Source organism: Pagrus pagrus, assembly GCF_965226575.1.
Source record: "Pagrus pagrus genome assembly, chromosome: 3".
Taxonomy (NCBI): Eukaryota; Metazoa; Chordata; class Actinopteri; order Spariformes; family Sparidae; genus Pagrus; species Pagrus pagrus.
Window position 1 is genome coordinate 23,272,855 of NC_140187.1, and position 26,429 is coordinate 23,299,283.

A 26,429-nucleotide genomic window follows, 5' to 3' on the forward strand; every position below is an offset into this window, starting at 1 on the left:
AAGAAAAGAGCAGAATTAAAAGTTGGCTGCACGGATAGCCTCACGGGCGCAGCTTTGTATCCAAAATCTGTCGTCAGGGTGTCACTCGGTGTAAGTTAGTCGGTGTGAATGTGTCAGCTGATGGGACGCGACAGGCATGCCCGGGGCCTCCTCATTTAATTAGGAGCTCGCCTGTTTTTGTGGATCTCACAACCAAACTTGTCTCCCGTCATCTCCCCAGGCGTTTTCTATTTTAAACACCGTTCACTGTAAATTTAGCTGAGATGTTTTCTGCTACAGATGTAAGCTGCAGGTCTCCAATGTTCTGCGCCACATCGAGGCTTAACTGTGCCTTTAAGTCAATGTCAGTGTGACTACAAATATTTACACCCTGTAAATCCTACACGATACTTCCTTTACTCTTGTTCTTATGCAACCTTTGGTCCACACTTTTATGTTGATGTTAATATTTTAATGATTCGTTTATGGAGTGATGAAAATGAGCAACGCATATGATTCTACACATTTGAGTCCTGTCCTAAGCTAGAGCTGAATTCTCTTCACGTCACTGTACTTATATAGTACAGTGTGAACAATATGGTGACAGACTTCTGTGTAAAATTAAATGAGGACTTCTGGGAGTATTTGTACCGTGAATGTGAGACTCCCACAAGGACTTTTAAACATGTGTCAGGTGTTCTCTGTCAAAATGCAGCACAGAGGAAATACTGCTCGTTCATCCATTAAAAAGCTTTATTTCCTGTCTTTTGCCACAGGTTACAGCTAAAGTATGGCGAAGACAATGAAAGTAATCACTACAATATGTACAGTACAAGGCTGGGTTTCAGTAATCACTTCTTTTCCCGAGATTGACAAGGGAACTTTTTTTGCTGTATACAAAAGTTCAAATTGGAAGATCAGAACATGACATTAACAAAAAACAGAAAAACGTTTCTAGTTCTCTTTTGCAGCACTTATTTGTTCTTTTTTTTACTGTCTCATACTGCGCTTATTGTTATGCACTAAAAAACAAGACAAATTTCTTCAAGGCTATGTAAACAACTACTTGGAAGTGAGCTAGATTCAGATGATATATTTCCACCATATGAAATCCACATATCTATTGCTGTATATATTGTACTTTTTTGAATATATTTTATGAGGTCAAGGACAGATCTGGACAAAGTATTTCACTGCTCAATGTTCAGATATGTTGAGTGTGTCATAACAAACACTAAAAATCTGAAAGGAAATCTAAATGAATAAATAAAAAAATACAGTTAAATATAAAACATAACTATACATTAATAAATAAGTAACATTTAATGAAAAGAAATCAGCTTTATTGGCAAAGTACTACAGATGAACTGACAAACAAAAGATCTGCAAGGTCTAAAGCCTGCGCTGGACTGACCACGTTATCATGTGTATTATTATAACATAACATGATATAACATGATATCAACATCTCATTTTTTAATATCACGGTTATTGTCAGTATTGGTATATCACGACACTCCAAGTACCTATTAGCGGTTAGACCCATATGGCTTTTTCAGGGCCGATACCGATTATTAGAATTCAAGGAGACTGAAAACTGATATCTGGCAGTAAAAATGAAATTTTCTGCTACTTTACACTTCCTCTGTGCTATATGTATTTGATACATTTAGTCACTAGTTACTTTGCAGATTCGGATTATTCAGTGTTTAGAGGCTATCAATCAGATAGTGTTGTGGACGGGACATTGTGTGAGAGGATGTCGCATCAGAGCCAAAGTTGCAATTTTTTAAAATTTTATCGGCAACAGATAAAATCACAGATAACAATCATCTGAAAATGCTGAATATATGTCTTATAATCGGCCAGGGTGGATAATCGGTCTACCCCTAGTACACATACAAGGAATTTGACTCTAGGTGTCCTAACACAGAAATAGACCCACAACTTGGGACAACAAGAACTGAGCAAATAAGTTACAGGTAAGGAATAAAGAATGGTGAGCTGGTGCAAAGAAAGTAGGTGTATATACAGGAGCGCCTATATTTAAAACACCAGTGACAGTAAGCACCAAGGAGTTAACTGCTGTATGGTGCAAAGAAATAATAAACAAGCACTGAATAAATATGAGTACATGGGGTGGATGGACTATGTGCGTGTATACATGTGTATAAAATAAACAAAGCGTGTGAATAAGGGCTGGAAATTCGACCACATTAAATATGAATGTACTGTGGAGGACTCCCACACTTGTCTCTGTCACACCTGGAGTCGGCCCGGGAGCGCCCTCTATGGGCTCAGTGATGTACTGCAGCGGCAGGGCGCCTCCTCTCCTCCTCCCCCTCCTCTCCTCCCCTCCTCCTCCTCCTCCCTCCTGGAGCCGGAGTTGCATTCCTCTCCTCTCCTCACCATTCACACGCAGGGAGCCGCCGGAGAGAGAGCACCGCCGCTCCGTGACCAGAGTGGAATGTCCCCAAGTTTTGGAATTTAAAACCATGGCGAGGATATCTGAAAGACGGATCACTTGAATCTGTAAGTACCGGGAAAACTCCGGGCTCCGCAGGGCTCTGCTGTTTCATTTTTTTTTTAACCGTACGGAAGGGACTGAAGGAAGGAGCGGGGTTTTTTTTTTTTTGGTGGAGCCGGCTGAAATATTTAGGTTACATTTTTCTCCCCCCTCCTCCTCTCCTCTCTCCATTGCCCCTTGTGCTGGTGAGTTTGCCGTGTTGTGCTCCCCTCTCTTCGGGTTTGGTGCCTCCACGAGTTTTATTTTTGAAGAGCTGGAGGCTCCAGCTCGCGAAACATGGGAGCGCGGAGCATACCCAGCTATGTAGCCGTGTGTCGGTGTGCGTGGAGAGGGCAGCCTTGTGTTTGTGTCAGCGCTGTGTTGAATATGCGCCCCGGTGTGACCACCGGTCGGATTTGTCCGCACCAAACTGCAAAACTGCCGATTAAATTGTGCGCCGAACGAGGCTCCAGCTCGCCAACTTTAATTAATTCTCACATTTGTTCCCCTTTTGTCATTTTTCGCTGAACACCTGGCGCTTGAAACTAAAAAAGGGTTGTAAGTAAGCCCGGATTTGGTGCAGTGTGAAGCTGAGTTGGAGGACGTCGGCTGCGGTAAAGAAAAAGCAGACTTTTTTGGTGTGAAAAGCTTCCTCTTGCTGTAATATTGTGTGTTTAAAAGAAAGCAGTGTTTTTTTAGGAGAAGCTAGCGGGCTTATCTGTCTGTTGCATTGGCTCAGAGCAGGAATGCCACCACCATATATAATTACAGGTATTCACGGAGCTGACACTCACTGTCGCCTGGATAAGTAGTCCGGGGAGCCTGGAGGAGGCTGCAGCATGGCTTCACATTAGCTTTCATGCTTGTTTATTATTATTAGCTGTATTATTATTTTACACACATACCTTTGACTGCATCCTGCCCCTGGCTTTTCTTAAATGGACCTCAGGGAGGAGTTGGGTGTCTCCAGGGTGCACCGTTGCTGCTCGCCTCAACAAAATCGATCCACCTATTAGCTTTGAAATAATTAGAAATTGTGTTGGTGTGGTGTGAAAAGGAGCGTTAATCTGCTAACGAACGAGAGGCAATTTGTGAGCTTTGTTATTCGACAGCAGCAATTGAATCTCCCCCTTTGAGCAGGGATGGAGAGTGGTGAGGGCTGTCTGTGGGTGTGTAGAGTGCGCATTGGGTTGTCAGCTATTGAAAATGCTCTCATTGCTCCATCGGATTCTCCTCAGCTCTGTTTTTTTAAATCAAATCCTAGTTAACCAAATTAGACTACCCACCCCCCGACCCCTGCACCGCTACGTGAATTCATTTGGAGCCCCATTTTAAAAAAAAAAACATATGTATTCATGAATCATATTAGATGAGCAAGGGCTTAGGCATTTTTTTAAGGAGGAGGAAAAGGAGGGGGAGTGAGGCCAGACAAGAGCCCATCATCCAAAAAAATCACTGCAATATTCAGTTAATATTGAAGCAGGACACCTACAGTGGATTTAAGACATTAAAATAAACCTATTGGTAATGACTGGTGCATTTTGTCTCCTGTGCCACCACTTGAAAATCCTCATAAGACACAGGCGCTGTGTGATAACTCTTTATCAGAAGTGACGTGACCCAGTTTTTCAGTCAAGCAGCAGCTCCTTATTGACAGTTCAATGCGGTGACCACCGGCATTCACATGTAAATGACGCGGGGTTTGAACCGTGACATGGGTGTTTGTTTAAGAGGTGGTGCCCAGTAAATCATTCAACCACATCACCGCCAAACAACCAGCCACACAACACCAGTGTACCTAAACAAGCGTTACTTTACACGAGTGGCAGTAATGTACCATAACGTAGCGCTGACTCTCATTGTGCAAGCACACTTTTGTATTCAACAGGGTTCGTACGGGTGCAGTTTTTTTTTTTGACATTTTATAGACCAAACAGCTAATCGATTAATCGAGAAAAGGATTGACAAATGGATCAACTATAGCTGTAAGGTGCTGAAAAAGCTTTCAAATGCGGCTTGTAAAAGCTTAAAGTGCTTAAATATGACTTTGGAAAAGATACAGGACCTGTGTATGCAGCTGACACTTGTCTGGAAATGACAAAATGGTAAAGAAACCCCCGATAAGCCAGGGTAGACATATGGATTATACAGATATTTGTATAATGCGTGTCCAAACCACCACCCATTCTGTTCTGACTTAAAGGGGCACTATGTAGTTTTGGAGAAGAAACTCAAATATTAATTAATTAATTAATTAATATTAATTTAAATATTTACAATACTAATGAGGTAATAATACAAACTCATAACCATAACTGAATAAACAAGCCCAGAACACTGTTTGAAGATAGAAAAAGGTGACAGGGTCCGCCAAATATAAACAAAGTAAAGCTGTATGTGTCTGTGTCTGTGTTGTCAGTCATGAAAAGGAAGAGAGTTTGTTTATTTAGTTTGTTTAGGCATACAAAGTTATTGAAGTTCTTCCTCTTCTGACTAAGATGTTTTTCCCCAAAACTACATAGTGCACCTTTAATCTACAAGAAACAATCTCACCTAGACCATTATTCAAAAAGTTCCCACCTCATGCAGCTGATGTCAGAAATTCTTTATTATTTTGGCAAAACTGCGACCTTGCACGGCATTTCACATGAAAGCCGGCAACCCAGCCAGAAAATTACGAGCAATTTGCCTCAATCTTCCCTAATTATGATACAGATCTGCCCCACAATAGAGCAGCGGTGTCATGAATTTTGAAAGTCTGCCCTGTCCGGTCTGGCTGCCGTTGGCGTGAAGGGTAAATCTGTGATGTCCAAACTTTGGAATTCGAGCTGACATGTGCACTTTGCACCCCTCTGCTCCTGCCTTTGTGTGGCTCGCTCCCCCTCCGTCGCATTCCTCTGGACTTTTCAGTGAGCGGCATATTTAAAGTCTAATTAGATTGGAGATGGATGACAAAGCAGAAGAGCTGTGCTCGAGTGAGAACTGAATCGCGATCTGGCACCTAAATGTATTTAGTTTTAGTGCACATATTGATGAAAAAGGAATTAAAGGAGAGGATTTGAATCAAATTCCATCAAGCTCACACGGGACTTCCTCAGTCGGAGTGAAAAACTACTTCACTGGGTCATTGAAATTGTTTATATATGTGAAAGGATTTTCAGTGCATAACTGTATTCTTCAGGGTATACTGTGCTGTGATTCATTGCTTTCATGTGGCTAGCCGATATATTATATGGACTGTGTTCACGGTCCCAGTGTGCAGTGTCTGCGTATCTATGTGTTGCTAGACTGCAAAATCTAGCTCCTTTTCCAGTTTCCCTTACTGTTGGACATTTTAAACCAGTGTGACAACCTCATCTTTAGGCATTTCCTCCTCTCTCTGCCTGCTCCTCTGCCGTTCTTCCTGCCTTCAGACCTCTACTGCCACTCAGGCTTTGATCCCCAGTTTTCCTCACTTCTCGCTCCTTCTCTTCCTGTCAGGAGTCCATCATCCACCTCCATCCTTCCCCACCACCTCTCTTTCTCCCTGACTTTTTCTTACTACCAGTTTTTCTGATCTGTCTCCCCATTTCCCCATCCTCTCTCCTGCGCTCTTTACTCTTTGTCTCTTTGTCCTCCATCTCCCTCTTCGTCTTTCTACATAAGAGACCGTGCACATGTAGAGCTGCAACCATTAGTTGATAAATGGATGTGTCAATAGAAAAGAAATGAATTGCCAAATATTTAGATAATCAATTAATTGTTTCAGTCATTGCTCAAGCAAAAATGTCAAACATTAGCTGAATACAGCCTCTTAAATGTGAGGATTTGCTGCTTTTCTTCGTCATTTGTGGGAGTAAATGAAGAGTCTTTGGGTTTTGGGCTGTTGTTTGGACAAAAGAAACAATCTGAAGACATCGCTTTGGACTCTGGGAAATTGCAACGAGCAATTTTCACAATTTTATGGACTAGACTGGATTAGTCTATTAATCGTAAGTTGCAGCCCTATTGCACATGTAACTACCTCATTCTTCCATCCTCACACTCACCCTCGATCTCATCTCTCTCTTTCAAGACCCCCTGGCTCAATTTCATAGTACATTTATGATGAGATGACTGTCTTCAAAACTTGTCAGTGCCCACTCGTTGCTGCTCCTTGGCTCAGTGCATGAAGAAGAATTTACTACCACTGAAAGAGGATCTCCCCTCAGACCGGTACAGGGGGTTGTGTTAGAGAGCGTCAGGTACGCCATTGGTCTAAACTCTCTCTCCCATGTGTGATGGAGGGCTTCCTTGGCACAGCAGAGCTGTAATGCAATATCTGCTTTCATATCATAGCCGGTGGAGATGGTGTGTTTTTATTACATAAGTTTTCATTTGTGTCAGTCTTGCTAAAGAGGTTAGCCGTGTTGCTGGCGCTGTGCTCTGAGTGCGCTTCATTCGATCTGTGCTCGTCTGTCTTTTGCTCTTCTGTAACTCCACAGTTTCCTCGTCTTCATCTTCTGTCGCTTCCTCTCCTGCTTCTACGTCTCTGTCCGAGCCTTGTCCCATCCTCCCTATTTCTCTCTATTGCAATGTTTTTACTCTGTCTCTCTGGGGTCTGTGTGGCGCCCCAGGGCGAGGAGCCACACAGCAGCAGCAATATTAAAACGCACTAAAGAGGGACCAGCAGCAGGGCTCTACCCGAGGGCCCTGTCGTACACACATCCACACACACACACACACACACACACACACATCCACACACACACACACACACACACACACACACACACAGCTCTCATGGTGCTAACACCTCTCCAGCCGACAAGCCTTAATATGAAATAAACTCACTCGCCAATACCTGGCGGGCCTGTCTTGACTGACTGCTCAAATAGGAATGACCTCCATTTGGCCCGAATGAGAAGCTGGGATAGAGAGTCAGTGGGCGGTGTGTTGAACCGCAAAAGTGCCGCCGCATTACGAATCATATCAAGAGGTGAGTTTGCAGGTGAGCCAGCAGCATAAACCCTCATCAGTGCCAATCAGAACTGAATTTGAAGGCAGACTGAGCTATCTGCAAGCTTCATCACATTTTTAAGAAGGAGGGTGCACGCTGGGGGCAGGCAGTTTTATTTTGGTCCCAGGAAACTGCCAGAATTAGAGAGGATGCACGAAGTGAGCGCCAGCGTGGAGAATTTGAAATGAAAGCTTGGTCTGTATTGTTTGACGCTTTGACCCTCTTAAAAAAGATTCCTTGTTGCATCCCTCACTTCAGATGTAGCCAAATAAATATGAACACTGTGGTGGCAGAACAGAAATTTCCTCAGCCAGAAAATGGCTTTTTTTTTCTTTGAGGGAAGCAGCCTTAGTTTCTCTTTCTCTGTCGTGCTCATCCAAGTGAACTGTCTGTTATGTATAATTAATTTTCTCCTCTCTCCCAGTTTATTTTTATCGCCCACTTTTAACCATTCCTTCAAAGGACCCCTCCCCCGCGTCCGTCCTCCACAGTGCCTGCTGAAAGTGACAGCTGCTCGCGTACGGGGGATGCTTTTTGAAGCAGGCACTAAAAAGGCCACTCACTCAAGACAACTTGCAATAGAAAAATCTCTGCCGCTCTGACAGTATCAAACACATGCCTGCTAATCTGGCTGCAAATTGAAAATAAGCTTCGTCTCCACTGTAGTCTGTGCCGCCTGTTGGGGTACAGAATTTACATGGTCTCCTTTTGTTCAAAGAGTTGTTGATTAGTTTGGTTGAAATGGAAAGCAGAGCGATGAGATTGACTTAAGTAGGGCACGAAGAAGTTCTCTTGTTCATCAGTTTGCAGGCACTTCATTTTATTGACAGGAGCACTGCGTTGGATTTAGTTTCTTGTAAAAATCAAATTGACAATCTCTTATAATTTGTGACATGGGCTTTAATCCAAACCATAGAAACACTGTCATGGGTTGTTTTTGACCCTCAGCCACTGTCACGTCACCACTGAGATTGAGTTACAGTCACCCTGAAGCCTCTGCCTGAAGATCCAGAGATGCAGTATTGACCCCGGTTCCACTCCTGACCCAGTGGCCTTGTGTAGAAATCCCTCCACCCCCACAGCTAGCGGGCACAGCCTCGGCATATGAGGTTTCCCCCCTGGCATGCTAATGCTCTCGTCAGCATTCTGTCCATCTCCCCTCAGACACTGACTCAGGCAGGCAGCTCGGGCCCCTGATTTGCGTGGGCATAAAAATGGCTCCTCTTGTTGCATTTCCTCCTGTGAAGAAGAGCTTGAGCCTGCAATCGATCACAGTTCCTTCCTGTAACACAAGATAACAACTATACCAGCCATCTGTACTTTCTGATTGTATTGCTAAGGTGCACATCTGGTCGGATAGATTGCACTTGTTCTAGTTATTCCTGTATAATTTCTGTTGTTGTCTTTGCTTTGTGTGGGTCACAGGTCAGTCTTAAAACCTCCCCACTAACTAGTCAGAATCGTGTGGGGGGTTAAATATAGTTTCAGATTGCTTCCTCATTTAATTTATTTGGAATCCACAGACAGCTGTTGAATGGTACACTATAGCTGGTGCTCATTAATTTATTGTAACATTATAAAACTCTGCGAAAATTTGCAATGCACCTACTTAGTGGTGTCACCATTTCTTGTCTGTTTGCCCTTGCATTTGTGGTTTCTCTCCATGCCTCAATTATGGTTTCGAACTCTATTAGTCTGGTAGAGTTTCTAGGCTGTGGTCTTCTTAAGATGTTGTAATTTACTGTAAACTATGGTAATGAACAACAACCACCGTCAGCCCCAAACAAGTAGATTGCAGATACATTTGTGCAGGTGTTGAACTAGCCTGTCGCTGACGAGCTCTCACTCGTTCTTAGGTAGGTAGACCATTAAGCTAGCAAAATAAAATGGCAAAAAATCTTCCAAAACATCCCCTAAAAAGACCAACAGGCAATCGACTCATCCATTCGCCAATAGCCGATATAAGTACAATACTATTTTTCTGTTATGTCAGAAAATGAATGCACCAAAAATGTTGTCGGGGGCCATCACCTTACCCAATGTTTTCCTTCCTAAGTTCCCCCTGAACAAAGAACACCAAATCCCACTGGATTCACTGCAAAAACGCAGGTCTTTGAGTGGATTGTATCTGGCCCAACCTGTCAGCATCATTGGCAGAAAGTGTGTGTTGCTGATGCTGAGATAGTCTCAGTTTAGATGAGGGAGCCTACTGGTTGTTTACCGTGCTCACTAGAGTCTGTCTGCCTCTTCAGGCATGTTTGGCTTGTTAATGAGAACCACTGTGTGAGAGAGGAGCCTGCGCACTGTGGGTATGTGCCTGCGCATGTATTTGCATTGAGATAAGCAGTGCATCATCAGTGTGCGTTTGTTGATGTGCACACACGGTATACAGACGGATGGTATACAGGACACTATCTGAATGTGTTTGTGTGTGAGCGAGCACGGGCACTCGTCATGTTTAATGTAAGGTAACACTGTGCAGTGTAAAGAAAGATGAAAACAGGGAAGAGTTTACACAGGCACATAGCCATTTATTGTTGTGATGAATGTTAATGGTCCAGCAACTCATAATTGCTCACTTGTTTTTTTCCCACCTTCTCAGCCTCTGTATCTCCCACTTCTTCATTCCTGTCTTCCGTCCTCCGTCCACCCTTCCTGCACACACACACCCTCCTGGTCTCTGTTGTATTTACCAAGGGGAATCTTAAATAATTTAGGTCTGCTCTCCCCAGCCCTGTAAATAAGACTAATAGAAGGCAGGCCTTTGAAGAGAGCCACTTGCCCAGGGAAAGCATGGCCGAGGGCGAGCCTATAAATCAGCAAGCTGCCTGTCTGGCCACTTTTACTGTGGCTGTGTGTTGTGAACTAGCCAGCAACAAGCCCCATGTTAGCGGAAGAAAGGGGTGGCTTATTCCAGAGAGGTCAGCGGTATGATTGTGTTGCCCCTGAGGCAGTGGTGGCGACACTGCGAAAGTAGGTGCATATGCATGTAGGACACATGTAGGATCACACACTCTTCCTCTTGTCTTCCTTATTTGCATTCTGGTGCACAGCACACACACATGGACATACACTCCATGGCTCATAAACCACACACTCTGATGTCAGCACCTGTGTGTTTACCAGATGGAGATGAGTGCTCATTTATTCCTTTTGTTTACCACTCATTTTTTCCCTTGAGTGCCTGGCACTCTTCAGATGTGGGCTGGTGCTTCTGGCTAGTTTGGTGCATGTGTGCGTTTGTGTTCGGTGAGGTCTTATGCAGACAGACTCACTTCACAGAAAACCAATAAAACCAGTCAATAAAGGGAAAAAAACATTTAAGTTTTTCAGCGCAAACAAAACAGGCAGTTAGCCTTCTTAAATCCTCCATGCGATCCCACTTCAGCTGCAAAAAGAAGGGTAGATTTTGAGTAGCTTTAGCACTAAATCAGTTTGGAGTACTTCCCAGCCTCTCACCTCCCCGCGTTTACCTCGCAGTAGCCACTTTCCACAGCAGAGCCAAGTGGGATCTGTCAGGTTTTGTGGCCAGCTCCAAACTTTTCTAAGCTCTGACTGAAAGCAGGATTAGTTTATTTTAAACTGTAGCACAGATGACAAATGATTTCTGTTAGTAACGGACGCCCAAAAGAACCACAGAAATGTTATTTTGAAGAAAACTGGAACATAAATAATAGTGCAAGCCTGTTAGGCTTCGTAAGAGGCACATGGCTACTTACTCTACCCTAATCACAGTATCCTTCTCTGAGAAATTGTTTGGATTCCTGGCAGCCATCACTCCATGCTTATGGTGGAGCCAATTTCAAGTTGTCAAACAACAAATGTAGCCTGAAACTCCCCTTAAAGCTGAGCTGAAGCGGCATAGAATATCCTACACCTCCTCCTTCTACTACTACCTCCTTTTCTTTACACCACCCCTTTGTCAGCTCCCTCTTTTGTGCTCCTCTCAAAGGGTTAAAGAGGGAGAAGTGATGAGTAGCCCGCCGAGTCTGGCCTTCATTGTGCATTGGCATTGTGCCACTGCATAGCATGTCGACTATAGACACATGTACAAGCGACTTCTCTCTATTCACAGGTGCTACAGTTACCCAGTAATACTACCCTTACCTTGTGCAAATTAATGCAAATGGTTTCCAAAGGTTAGTGACATTCGCAAGCTAATGACAACACATTTTATAGTAAGCTCAATGCAAAAAGGCCTCAAATAAGGTTTTAAAACTTTAACTTTGCATATCATGCTTCCCTCTTGGCCTACAACCTCCTTGTAGGCGCTGCTAAACAGCTTGGAGACCGTCCTACCAACATTCAACAACTTTAGACAAAAGTTTTGGGATGCTTCTCAAAGACCGGTTGTTTTCCCTCCGGTCCCTCAGTGGAAACATGTGCTCAAGGACCATAAAACCCCCGTTTCCCTCCCTTTCCTCCCTTACATAGCTTGTTAAGGGGAAAACCACTCGACAGCATGTTGTGCAGAACATCAGCGGCTGCTCAGCCTAATTCTTTTAGCAGACCTGGGCTACCTCCACGCTGCAACAACGTGAGTCCCGGGGGTGCTTTTAAGTCGCCTCACCCTCCTCGACCCCCTGCGGAGGGGAGGCAAGCAGAGCAGGGGGAGTCTGGGAATAAGTACTCCAGGCCAGACAATGGCGGACCGCCTAGAAGGGGGTGGGGTGTTGATTGTAACCAGAAATGGAAGAAGAGCAGCAGGAGGAGTAGGGTAAGGAGGGGGAGGTCAGAGGTTAGACTGATCCCTACTTTAAAGGTGGAGTGGGGCCATGCTGCATTTATTGCCAGGGCCCTCGTGTTGCTTTTTGCCCAGCCTGGGGTGGACCTCTGAGCTGCTACTGCATCACGGGGGAGGGGCATTTAGGTGGGTGTGAGTGCGAGCCATGCATTGCTATCCCATGATGGCCCAGTTGTGCTTGGTGACCTCTGACCCCTGCCTCTACTCCCCTCACCAGGAGCTGTCACACAGGTCAGCGGTGTGCCAACTCCCACGTGAGGAGAGGTAGGGTAATGAAGAGTGTCTGTAAGTGTTGCGTCTGACTATTTTTGCTCCAGCGAGTCTGTTCTCTCAGCTGGTAGATTTTCTGGAGCAGATAAGGAAGCGGAGCATGTGATGAAGCAGCCAGCAAACATGAAGGAATGCGTCAGCGATACCATTCAGCTCTTGTCGGGCCACCGCATTCCAAATGAAATGGGGTGTGTAACTTGTGACTGGTGTGATGTGCTGATGCGTGGCAGCTGGGAGGAGTAGCTTCCTTTCTCTCCAAGTCTTTCTCCTGGGGACCGCCCCCCTCCTCTGCCTCACCAAGATCCGCGATTCCCCTGGTTTCCATTGCATGTGCAGGAATGTGGCTGTTCTGGTTGATAGGCTTGGCTCTCCATTTTTACCCGAGTGTGACCTCATTTGGCTCTTGAGATCAGCGTGACATGGCCCCTGGTGCACCAGCAGACTCTCTCCGCCTGCCCTCTGACACATGACAGATAGTATTTGTCCAACTGGCACTTGAGGCTATACTGAATGTTGAGTGCAGCTTGAAAACAATGCCATAAAACCAATGATTAATTTTAGAGCAGACAAACAGGGCAGGAAAGGTTACACTATCCAACCAAAGACATCATCGAGCTGAAACATCAGTCCTGTGTGACCTTTCTTTACAAACTCCTAAAGAAGACATATTAGAGAGGCATCGCCGCATGTGCTGTTCTCAAAGCATGGCACAAGCTGTTTTTAGCTCATTCAAGAGGCACACCTCATCCTGCCCTCGGCAATCAGCGCTGCAGTCAAACTTGGCCACAGCACAGACACATTTTCAAAAGTAGCCCGTCTCCCAGTCTGCTTGTAGCTGCATCAACATAAAAGCCTTGAGCGTTTAGATTTGTGAAAGGGCGGGATAGGAGAAATCTGAACAAAATGATGCCAGAGCGTGCACCTCGGCCAGAAACGGCGGAGGGAAAAGAAGAAGACAACAGAGGGGTGAGGGAGGGAACTTGGCAACACTAGCTAACTCAGAACAGCAACAAGGCGGCTCGCACCAAAGAATAATAAATAATCTTGTTGTAGAGAGACGCTCTCTGTGCAAGGCAGGGGGAGAAGAGAGGAAAGTGTGGGAAAAGGAGGATGACAAAAACTCTGAAGAAGCTGAGTCAAACTTTAATTAAGGACTAAATGCAGCATTGGAACAGCTGCTGTTGCTTGCGCCACCCCGCCACACTGGCTTAACAGCTTTTTATATATTGGAGCCAAACAGATGTTACGAGGGGGTGGCGATTTTATCGGACGAGAAGTTTTGTTTCAGGGAAGGGGAGGAAATTAAACTCACCTCCTCTTCAGAAGGGTGATTTCAGGGAATTAGTGTTAAGGTCTTTGGTGAGCTATGGTGACTTTGACACTGATATCTTGTTAGCTCCCTGTACAGTTCAGTGTGGTAGTCACTGTAGAATAGAAATAGAAATATGTTTGTGCAATAATAAGGTTGTCATTACATTTATCAATTTACTGATTGCTTCCATTCACATGACCTGTATCAAATGAGGTAGAAAAAAAGGTATTAAATTAAGTTCTATATTGGTATCAGTTTCACTGCAAGGGTACTGGTATTGCGATTTTTTTTTTTTTTATAGGATACCCAGCTCTTCCCACCCTTCCTTCCTGGTCAGGGTTTTGGCAAGCTTTCTATATCCAACTCTGTTCAACTCTAAGAGTGTGTGTCTCACTTTCAGATATTTATCAGCTTGCACTTTGTGGAGTTTCAGTCTCTCTCTCATCTGATCCAAATGTCTGTCATCATGAGTGTGGAGAGATGCCATTTTGTCGTGCTCGCTCACCTCCTTTATCAGTGTATCCGTCTCTCCCTCTCTCTCCCTCTTTCTCATTCTGTCACTCTCCTATGGAGGACGTGATGAAAATGGCTGTTTAATCATGCAGAGAGGTCAACCAATCAAAGGGCCCGGGCCGAGTGATTTAAGGGCCTATTCAGAGCACAGCTGGAGGAAGAGGGAAAGGGAGGGCAACAGGGAGAGAGAGGAGAGAGATAGACGGGTTGGGGTTTGATTGCTGTATGGTGCAGGTCACCTCTCATCCACTTACCACTGGTCTCGTTTCACCAATAATTGTCCCTGATAGATTGATGTATAGGCAAGGAGATGAATGGATAGAGTGGGTAGAGGGCGGATAGGCAGGGAGATGCGCACATTAAGCGTGCCGACCCGTCGGTGATGAGATACGTACACACACTCCAAACTCACACGACCTCATCAACAGTGATATAGACCCACGTCTTCCTCCCATTAACTTTGGCGGGCCGCTTCCACTGTAACTGCCAAGCTCACACACACTCACACACACACACAGACACACACACACACACACACGGCGTCTGCAGACAAGGCAGTTCTCACCTGAATGTCAATGGGAGGGAATGACAGATGGTTGGGAGGAGCAGGGGAAGTTGAGACAGACAGAGACAGTGATTGTCTCCTGTCTCATTCTCCTGTCACACAAACTCCCCCTCAAAATCAAATTTATGATATAGATATTGTAAACAGGCGCAAACTGAGTTTGACTGCTAATACTGAACACACAGCTTAACTACCTTTCTGTTGTCACTCAAACAAGACCTATATGTCCTGCGCGTCGGCTTCACACACATTAATGCCAAAGCAAAATTTTATAGGCGCTTGTATAATTCCGTGCGCTTAACAGGATTATCACGTTTCAATGTCATTAAAGTGGTTACAACAATGTTTTTACACTGGATTTTCACTGAGGCAGACAGTGCGGGCAGATGAGGCAGAGTATTTCTTTATGTGGTCACCTTATGAAAAGTTAATGCAACAACTCCTGCCCTGAAAGAGTCATAAAATGGATAGAAGTGTCAAGAAGAGTAGAATTAATGGCTGAGAGGCTGGAAGTTGGTGCCAATACCTTCGGTTGTAAGGTTATAGAAGTACAGTTGCGGTAGTGACTGCCATTCATCCTTTTAATACCAAAAATTACCTGGTTATGAGCAGGGTATCCAGAGCTGGTGTGTCTCATTCACACAGAACAGCATTAACTTGTTGTGGGTCATTGAAGAGTTATTATTCAAGATTCAAGATCCAATTTAATTATCATCATACAACACAAGATTGTATAACAAAATTACAGTCCCCCCCTGCCCTAAAATCATAGAAATGAATGAATAAAATAATCAAGTCATACACTTAAAACTGATGTCCTGTTGGAGGATTAGCCTGAGGAAAGATGCTCCTCTGTTTTGCGGTCGCACAAGAGCAGATACTTTGTTATCGCTTGCCAGACGTCAGCAGGGTGAACAGGCTTATAGCTAAGGACAAATGTGTAACAACAGATCAATGGAACGATGTCTCATATAGTTGTTTTAGGTAAGAGGTTGATTGCTGTTGAGGTTCTCCTAGAATTTTCAATTTGGCATCTCAAATGCTGCAGCAAGCAACTTGCAGTATAAAATAAGTCATCTCTGAGTGTCTTGTTATTGGTTTGCTCTATTTCGATGAAAGTGTAATGTAATCTTTTGCTTGCTCGGAAATTGTGTGTATTTTCCTCACAGTAGCATCAACAAGAAAGACTGAAGGGTGTTTCACCAGGTCCTGACAGGGGTATTGCCTGATAAACTTTATTGAGTCAACAGTATTGACTTTGGCTTCTGTTCAGTCATCACCCTGACATGGCAATTTTCCACAAGGTTTCTGGGTGACGCTAAATGTCTGAAAAGGACGTCTGTCACTCCTGCCCTGTATTTTCTGCCTGACTGACTCTCTTCAGTGTTTTCCTCTTCTTTCTGTCCTTTATGTTTCCTCGTTGTGTCCATCTCCCAGCAAGCTGAGTGTTGGTTCAGTTCTGCACTGTGACTGTGCCTTTCAGCTCAGCTGAATTAACAACCCGCTAAGTAAATTTTTGTTTTGCATTCATTTGCTATGCCCTGATGCATGATGCTGGCAGTTCCTGCTGAGGTTGTTTGCAAAGGAAATTACATTTAATGTTGCAAAGCGCCAAAAGAGAACTACAGTACCACAATTCATTGATTTCCATGGACAACCTGTTAGGGGTAAAGAGTTTGCTGATCAGGGTTAGCAGATTAAGCTGATAATAAGAAAAAGTTAATTTGAGTCGATTATTTTCTACCTTTATTCTACTGGTGGGCCAGTAGCCTTAGACGATGCAACATCACTGGTTTGGAGGCAGATTCAGTGAACCTGAGTATAAAATGTAAGAAAAATAGTGGAAAAAAAGTTCAGTTTGCCAAATAGCTTGCTTCAAATAGCTTGCTTTGTCTTAAACAATATTTAAAAATCCACAGATGTTCAATTCACAATGATATAACAGAGAGCGAAGCAGCAGATCCTCACATTTGTTTGAGAAGCTTAATAATTCAATAAGTCAATGAATCAATCATTAACATTTTCTTCTCATATTCTGTCAATTAACTAATTGTTTGAGCACTTAATCATGATAAAGATCTCCTATTTTTCACAGTGTCCTCTGATAAATCTGCAGAGTGATGAGGAGCGGTATCCATGTCTGTTTCACAGCTGCAGCGTTCAGCAGCAGAGATTTTGATACTCTGTGCTCACCGCAGCCCTGCTCGTGTTTCTGATACAGCCGATGAGTTAGTATTTGTAGAGTGCCACTCCAACAGATAGCTGGCCTCTTCCTCTCTCTTTCTCTTCCTCCCTCCCCATCTCTCTGACCTTGCGTCGGCGTGTGCTGATGAGCGCTGAGTGGATACACTCGTGAGTGGTGTGTGTGTGCGCGCGCTGCAGAAACCGTGGGAGCTCCATTTGTTGTGTAAATGCAAGCCGCTAATTGACTGCCGGGCACGCAGCCTCTCCTTCACCGGCTGAACCCTGCCCTCCGCCGGGTCCCGGGGATCCTGCCAGGGGAATGTTTGCCCACCCCCCCACTCGCACACACACATCCACACGCGCTCACAACACCCTCCCTTTCTCTCTCCTCTGTCGGAGCAGGCCTGGCACTGGGCCAAAGTGAGGATGGGCACAGCGCAGGCCTCTCTCTGTTCTCTCTCTCTGTCTGCCTCTCTGTCGAGCTCTCATAATGAAAAGCTACACGGCATTTACTCATGATAACGTGCTGCGCTTTTTGACACTCTTTTGATACAATTTCTCATCTCAAAAAAACACAATGAGGTCTCTTATAAACTGATTTCACAATTGCATGAATTTGATCTTTTTCCGAAATTTGAAATCCTACCATCTTTTCCAGTAGATGCGAGCGCTAATAAGGCCACTTGTAGATGAAGTAACCCTCACGACACTAATGCCAAGATTGAAGCCATTGTTAAGTTAGGGCCCAGTCCACTAGCCACAGTAGCCATATCAGTTTAAGCCTCAGTGGTAAGCCCGCGTGAGACACTTAGCCCAACTGTTGGTTGGCTAGAGGCCCAGTCTGATCTCACACACGCTGAAACAGAGCGGTTTTTATGTAAAGCTGGCTGAATTAACAGCCCGTAGCTACAGATAACGCCCTCTTGACCTCTCCACCGACTGTTTGTGTCTCTCTCTAATTTCACATGCAAGTGCCTATATTCAGATGTCAGGGGTAAGTTGGTGTCTAAATGATTGACATATTGGTATTCTATGCAAAAACATATATAATGTGGGAAATGGTGGTGGGCGACTGCAATAGTACAACATTTGAACTTTTCACAAGAATGTTGTTGCTTATATCACCGCAAAGGCTGCATGTTTCTGAGAAAATAAGGGTGGGCTATCTTGGCAAAAAAAACCAACTAATATCATGATCTGTTGCAATCATCACAACTTAAATTCCTGTCTTTTTTCTCAAAATTGAAATGCCCTGTAGACTATAGCCAAACTTGAAATAGCCCTGCGGCATTAAAACACAATATTGCAAAAAGATGGCACACGTTCCTCATCTGCCATGTTAGCGACCTATAATTCACCTTACATTTTGTTCACATAGACAGAGAGGTTATGTGAATATTGGAAACAGAAGTAAGAGGACATTAAATGCTGCAAACTATTAATAGTGAACACCTTCAAGATCGATCACAATCTGAAATCATTCTAAGAAATCTCAATCTGAATTGACTTGCAGTATGCTGGATCATCCTATGCACTTTTGGTTTCTACACAGGAAGTTGTCGTTTACGGGTTAAGATGCAGGGTGACAAGGGTCTTCAGGAGGTTTCCTAATCCAGAAGAGTGGTTAGCCATGTTGCTGGCTCATGTATGCAAAGAAATCTGCGTAGAAGCATTGACAGAAATTGAAATTGTTCACATGGCCCAGAGATGGCTTAGTGGTAGTTAGATTGTGCAAAGTGATTGTTTAGTGCATCATGGAAACTGTTACAAAGGAAGTACAATCAGAATTACAATACTTAGTGGGTACAAAAACATGCACGTACACACACAGGATTAGACCTCCCGTGCTCAGGTTTTCCCAGGCCAGTCCATTGTTCTGCAGAGGTAAACATCAGGGAGCACAGAGAGGGACAGACAAACAATAAACTGACACACTCTCCCGTAACACTCTTGTTTAGACTGCAAACACAAAAGAGCAAGTGTGTGTGTGTGTGTGTGTGTGTGTGTGTGTGTGTGTGTGTGTGTGTGTGTGTGTGTGTGTGTGTGTGTGTGTGTGTGTGTGTGTGTGTGTGTGTGTGTGTGTGTGTGCACCAGTAACTGCGGTCCTGAGAAACGGAAGGATCGTCAAGTTGCGGTGCGGGACCTGGTGCAGAAAAATGGCAACTTGCCGATTTCATACCATTAACCTTCCCACGGTTCGAGGCATCCAAATGTCAGCTGTGTCACTTTTCCTTTCTTGGCGGTTCAGAAATGCTGAGAATGCAGTGGATTGGCAGCGATTCAGTCCAATAGGTAGCCACAGTTAAATTCTCTGTCATGTCAAGCTTGTTTGATGTGATATTCACAGTATACTTCACAGTATTGGTTCATGGTATGCACAAGAATGGCGCTTGACTTTCAAAACTGGCTTACCTTTAAATGTGAAGGACTATAATTTTAGGCGCTCGATGGCAGCAAATGAGACACAAAGAGACAAAGGCAAGGATTTAACATCAAGCTCGCCACTTATGCTCCAGAGACAACAACAATAGGATTAGCTGGCACTCTAAATAACTAAAGCCCAGGCCAAGCCTCTTATACTGACACAAGACCCTTTTAGATGTATGTTAATGTGGTCACCAGTCATTTTAATACAATAATTTGCCTTAAATGTGCAAAATGACGAATACCTACTGAGTTCTGCCTTTTACAGACCACTGTTATAAAGGATACTGATGATATCTCAGACCCTGTCATCTTTCCTGGTTGTGTTTACATTTCACAGTGTGATGTACGAAACCAGTGGAGCTGTTAATTCCCAAAGTTGCCCAACAAGTCTGATTCATCACGGCTGCAGCAACAGAACAGGAACATCCAGTATCCACAAGTGGAATCCAAAACAGAGGTGGAATGAGAGGTTGATTTGAGGTTATCGTTGTCGAGGACCATTAAAAGCAAATGCATTTCCTGTTTTGATCCCCACTGTAATCCGCACCTCTGCTCCGCAAACACATTTACTGCCAATGAAGCTTATTGAATCATATTGACTGTATGCGGAAGCGGAGAGGGAAGAGAGAGAGAAAATGACAGGATGGCTGCAAAAGTGGAGCAAGGGAATGAAAGGCAAAAAAGAGGAAGTGAAACTAAAAGATGAGCAGTTATGTAGAGTAAAACACAGAGCTGGGTGGGAGGATGAGGAGCGAGGGAGTGAAGAGAAAAGGGAGATAGTAACAGAGACAGGGAAAGAGCAAATTGCTCTTCCCCCCTGCTAGCTGCACCAGCAGTATTGTAGCCAGACAGGCAGTGTTGAGTCTGAGTCAGCAAGACTTGAACTGGGGCCCTAGCCTGTAGCCCCGGGGCCACTTGTAACACACAAATACACACACGCACACTCATGGACTCACACAGACACGGTGTCAGACCTGTCGCTCCATTCTCTTCAGCCCTCCAGCTCCTGCCCTAACTATAGCTGTTCAGCCAACCACTCTTAATTAGTAGCTGCTGCTGCCGCCTGCCCTGCCCCGGCGCCACTGTGGTAAAGCCCCAGCCCCACGTCTGTGTGTGTGTGATGGGTTTCACTTTGTTTACTCTGTACATCGGCTGCAATGGTTGCGCTGTGTATGCATGCTTTCTCTGTGATATTCTGTATGTGTGTAGGCGTTACAGGTGGAGCAGAGACGAACTAAAGATAACATTTTGCTGTGTTTGCTCAGCAGATTTTGGCAGTATTGTGCATCCTATTGTTGTACCACATGCTCTGTCTCTTAAGTCCCCTTTTAACTCCATCTTTCTCCTGTTGCCGCTCAAGAGAGCTGCCACTTGTAAGCTGCCTTCACAGAGGAGAGCTAAAAACGCCTTTTCACTGCCACTTCTGGAAGATCACATTGAGTTAGTGCGTGAGAGTAGACGTGCTCGGGAGGCTAAAGAGACTCAAAGACTGTCAGGGAAATCTATATTTCCCCCATTTCCGATGATCTGGGAGCGCTTTAGTAACAGACTGTTGACTTCACAGTTCCAGGAGATGGCTTCAGGATCCGGTTTCACTGTTGTTCTTGTTGAGGTTTATGCCTGTCAAGAGAGCCAAGTGTGTGTTCGCTTTCGTACACATTCGTGTGTATTTATTGCTTAAATACTTGGCCGTACTTCAGCGACCACAGGAGACGAAGACGGTATTGCACACAGTTCTCTTTCGAGCTCCCTGTCTGTATTCTAACTCCATACACCCCCCCCCCCCCCATGCCTCTCATCGCGTCCCGTCATGTTCACAGACATGAGGCGGTGGCGAGGGTCTCGTCCAAACTGTGGATTAGGCTGACATATTTCTCCCCGAGGACCCCCTCCCTAGTACAAACACATAGCTGGAACATCTCTGCCAGCCAACTACCACAGCCACGGGCCTGCTAATGAAGACCATATTACAGCAAGATAGAGAACGAGAGGGAGAAGGCTAGCTTAGCTCAGCACAGGAAACGCCACAGCTGGGAAACAGACAGTGGATAAACTTTAACTAGCCCCACATGCACACTTTCCATGCACACACATTTAAATCTGCTCTTGGAGGAACACAGGCCACAACCCAGCAACACAGTGACCCAAATTAGCGGCGCCGCAGCCCCCTTTCACTCTGAGGCTGCATCTAGGCCACACAGAGTCATGCTCGCTGGTCGAAGCACCTCAAGCGTCGTCCAACGGCGCCCGTTCACACACAACCACAGCAGTGCATACATTGATGGATGACTCAGAAATCCATTGTGAAGTGAGAGATTTGGTTGTGTGCTCAGCCGGGAGCTTGTAAAATAAATGTCTGAGAGTGCGCCGCTGCAGTTGAGGCTTTCCAGGATTTCTCTTATTTGACATGATAACAGCTTTAAGAGGTTTTTCGGTGGTGGTCAAAGCGGTTGTGGTCAGCCTACATAATCTGCCGATCTCTTTTACTCCGAGTCTCTTATTTTCATCCCTCCTCCTACTTCCCCCGAGAATCAGCTTACAGAGAAGCTTCCATGTTCTAGTGTGCTTGTTAAGCCCCATATGTAGCTGCACAATATCCCTTCTTTAGTGACAGAGTGATGCGTGTGATTCTCCAAAAAATGAGATCAAATTAAAGAGTGCCGATCTGAGCTTTAAACTGTCTGCATCTGTTCACGAACGCACTAATTTACTGACCCATTTCCGTCTTAGTAACCATGAAGCTTTAGTTTTGTTTGATACTACAGGTTGGGGAGAATGAATAATGTTTTTGTTTTTGTCCCTCCTAGAGCGAGTTGTCTGCCTTTTGAGTACGTTTCAATTGCATTTAAGATGCTAATGTAGCCTTTGGGGTGAGCAGAAATGGCTAGAGTCTGCCGGTGCTTTGTTTTGTCCCAGTTATTCATTAGGCTTTAATAATTGCTGCATCTGGCTTCATACAAACACCGCTGGGAGAAATAGATTCACTCCATTCTCCCCTCAGAAAGGTCAGGGCGTATAGCAAGACACCTCCCCGACACGCGGATTCACGATTCATGAGTCAGTCGAGTCGGAAAATGTGCTTTCTCTTGGACGATTGAGCTGCAAACTGTGTGTGTGTTGTGTGTGTGCGTGCGTGTGTGTGCTACTGAGTTTAAGACAGGCGTTGAAATTCAAATGAGGCGTGCAGGTCGAGACTTGAGTATTCCTCAAGAGAGATAGAAGCAGGGATCTTCTGAGGATGACTCCTTTTTCTCTGCTGTGGCATTGTGGGTAGAGGTCACGAGCACAACTCTGGTGACAGCTTCTTGTCGTCGTGTGAGCTTTGACCTTTCCCCCCCCTTGTGAAATCACAAGTTTTAACAAGCCAGAACAGATCATACAAGCCATCCTTCAGCACGCCGAGGGAAGGGTCAGCCGACCTGCAGAGGAAAGTGGATTGCAGTGCAGCGATGGAGACCGGCTTAGTGCTGAATCCCATTATCAAACAGCGTTTGTCAAATAATAGGTCAAGGCCCACTTGTACCAAAGACATATTAGGTTGTGGTTTTAATTCCAGAGCTTTGTGCAACTGATTTTTCTCAGCGCAAAGTGATTTGGTAGAGAACAAAAGGTTCCTTGTATCAAATGTGTTCAGACACTGGACTGAGGGCAAAGCTTGAGCTCATTGCTGAAGAGAATACATTGATAACAAGGCTGGCAATATCTAGAGGCCCCATAGCACAAATATTGCTTTAACTTCGCTTTATATTGGGACCACAGTTGTTCATGATATTGATTATTTTTATGCACTTGCATGACTTTGTTGTCAACAATGGCAGGCACTTAATAAAATCAAACACTAACAGTGTTGCTATGCTGCCTGTCCTTTATGACTAAAAGCCCCCATGTCTGTGCTCCATCCAGTTTTTGCACCTACACTTTCCAGCGTGGAATATATCCAAACAGTTCTTGCATCATTACCGACGCCATTTTCTTCACTTTGAAGCCGAGGGACCCAGCCAGCATAAACACCCAAACAATGTACGATAATGGAGCTCAAATAACAACTCAGCCATATTTTCAATGTGCTTTTGAAAGTGGCGGTGAGTGGCTGAAATAAGCGAGAGATCGGGAGTTATGAGTGGCAGTCGTTCCCTGGGGGACCATGGAACATGGCAGGTCATTTGCCTGCCCAGTATTGGTGTGATATATTTGTACACTACGGCGAGGTGGCCGGCTGAGAATGCGGGGGAGGGCGGTAGAGAGGCGGAGGCGGCGAGGCGCTTATTCAGCAGGCTGGATTGCAATGGGAACAGAGGGGAGACTTAATCAGAGCGGGGCAAATAACATTTAAACACATTGAAATCCACGGGGAGCAGAGTATTTCTTATCTTGTAATGATTGCATCCCCCAGTGAGGCTGTCTCTGTCATGCACAGCAATATTCAGACCTGAGACTGAAATTACCAGTTTCATTCATCTCCTCTGTAGGGTACACTCTGTGTGGGGCTTTGTTAGGAGAAGTTTGTCTTCTTACCGAATTCTCTTGTCAAAAAAGTTGGCGAGCGTACAACGAAAAGGGCAAATGTGCAGCTTCGGGCCCTTAACATCCAGTTCAGCGGTCGTCCTATGAGCCACAATCATACCAAAAAAGATTTTTCATATCTAGCTCGGTGTTATGTTGAACAAGATGCTGATATATTTTGTCCCTCATCTCTCCCGTCTTCTTTTCCCTCTCCTCCCCTCTTTGTCTCCGGCATTCCTCTCACTCACCGCTCTTCCTCTCATCTTGCCCCGCTCCCACCAGTCTCTCCTTATCTCTCTTCCTCTGCGCTCACATTTCTGTCTTTCCAACACGTCTCCCTCTGTGTTTTTCTTTCTCTCCGTGTCTGTTCTTATCCTCCCCCCACACTCCTCCTCCCCCAGAGTTCTTCTGGGCTCTGTTGCTGTAACAAAACCGACAAGCTCTTTGGACACTGTTTTGGCGTTGTCCCTCAGCCGCCTTTTTCTCCTTTCTCTTCATGCGCAGTCCTTTTCCTCCCTCTGTCACTTGCTACTTTTAGACACGGGAGCATCTAATGTAAACTTAGGCGGACAAAAAAACCGTCAGACCCACAGTATACACACACACACGCCCTGTTTACACTAGCGCCAGCTTTATTAATTGTGCTGTCTGCCAAGTTGAGAGACAGTTTCGGTAATATGACCTAATGAACGTGTGCTTGAGGTTGCTGTGTGTTTTGTCTCCTGTTGAATCTCCCTGCTCCCTCCCCTCGTCTGCCCTGCCACTGACTCACAATGGCTGATGTTACTCGTCCTTCTGGACCGACCAGTCGGCCCGGCCCTTCCTTTTTGGGAGAGTTCCAAGAACAGCCAGGCGCCTTTCACAAAGCTCTGATCATGAAATGGATGTGTTGGACTAAAGACTGGATTTATGCTTAGACTTGAGTGCCAGAAGTTTTTGGCCTGGGGAGGGATATTTTTGGGAGAAAAGTTGGTAGATTGTGGCTTCCAGTTGGTTCGTCGTGATAAATCTGGTATTCTTTCAGGAAACGTTCATTTATTCTTCTCATGTGCTACTCTGATACAATAGCAAATACAATGAATTTGTATTAGCTTTTCTTAGATTGCAAACAGCCAAATTGTTCTTTGTTTTACTAGATACAAGTACAATATGTAGCTATAAACAATAGTGTCCTTATACAGTTTTAAATTATGCCCATTTGTTGATGATGGTGGAGGAGTATATACAGTATAAATATTCTTATACAAAGAGTGTTTTTTTTCCCATTAGATGTTACTTGATTAGCATAAACAAAACAGTTGAAGAAAAATGCCCGTGGGAGAAGTGTGAAAACTCACACCTAAGAATCACAGTTAAGGTTCAATTGTCACAATAACAAAACTTGTTTATTAAGGCGATGCTGCCCACAAAAAATCTCTAGAGCTGCAGGCTGTGATGTTTGCTAAGGTATTGATGAGTGACGTCTCTCTAAAGCCTCACCGAGTGACCTCAATTTGTCTCCACATGGAGAATAATGAAAAAGATAAATTTAATGAAACATGACATCAGCTGAGAGACAATTTCTGTTTCAGAGAGTTTATTTAAAGTGTAGTGATAAATGCTCGACTATTGAAGCATTCGATTAAACCTCTTAAAACATCCTCGTGGAAGTTGTAGTGCGGCACCATACAGAGTATTGTTTTGAAGTACTTTGTCTAAGTTGAAGTGCTGTTGGGCATAGTTATGTGACAGGCACTCAGTTGCCCACTAGATGAGAAAAAAAGTTTCCCTTTTAGCTAAACATGCACAGACTGCTCTCCTCTTATCTCCCTCCATTCCTCCTCGTTCCGCCTCGCCGGCTATCTGGAAAGGTATCGTCAGCTCCTCTCATCTCACCCCTCTATCTCTGCCTCTTTTCTTTCCATTTCCATCATCTCGCCTTTTCACCTGCACCTCTTCTCTCTCGTGTGTCCTCATCTCCCGCCTGATTATTACACCCTTTCTCCCTCTTCTCTCAGTTATATTTTTTCATTCTCTTCTCCAGCCTGCTATCTAATTTAGATTTTTTTGTGCCGTTCCCGAGAAGATTTGACTCTGTAGACACCATTAAATGTACATTTAGCCTCTTATTTAGTCAAAGAGAGGAGAGATTGTCGTCACTGTATGTGCTGTAGTTATTACTTATGGTGAATAAGCTTTTAGTCACACACACACATCCACATTAGCACACCAGCCTTTGTCGACGCCTCTATAGTGAAGCAGTGATGCGTGCTGCTCTGTGCGCCTCACCAGGAATACAGTATGTGCTGATGATCTGGGACAAGACAGGAAGTCGTCTGAGCTCACACACCCCTATTCTCTTCCTACTGAACACAATGCACGGGTGTGCGCACACATTCACACACACTGTCTGTTGGCTTGAATATTCACTGGCTTAAAGCTGGTGCTCCTGAGCTAAAAACAGTCGGG

At 44.7% G+C, this 26,429-nt stretch overlaps 1 protein-coding gene across 4 annotated transcripts in view; it reads left to right on the plus strand.

Annotated features, from left to right (window-relative positions):
- The first annotated feature begins 2,413 nt into the window (after positions 1-2,413).
- plxna1b (plexin A1b) overlaps positions 2,414-26,429 on the plus strand; it is a 188,399-nt gene continuing 164,383 nt past the window's right edge. For all 4 annotated transcript variants that reach the window (XM_084348545.1, XM_084348547.1, XM_084348546.1 and 1 more), the window contains exon 1: positions 2,414-2,511. The gene's annotated coding sequence lies outside the window, so the exon portion shown is untranslated. The remainder of the gene's footprint in view (positions 2,512-26,429) is intronic.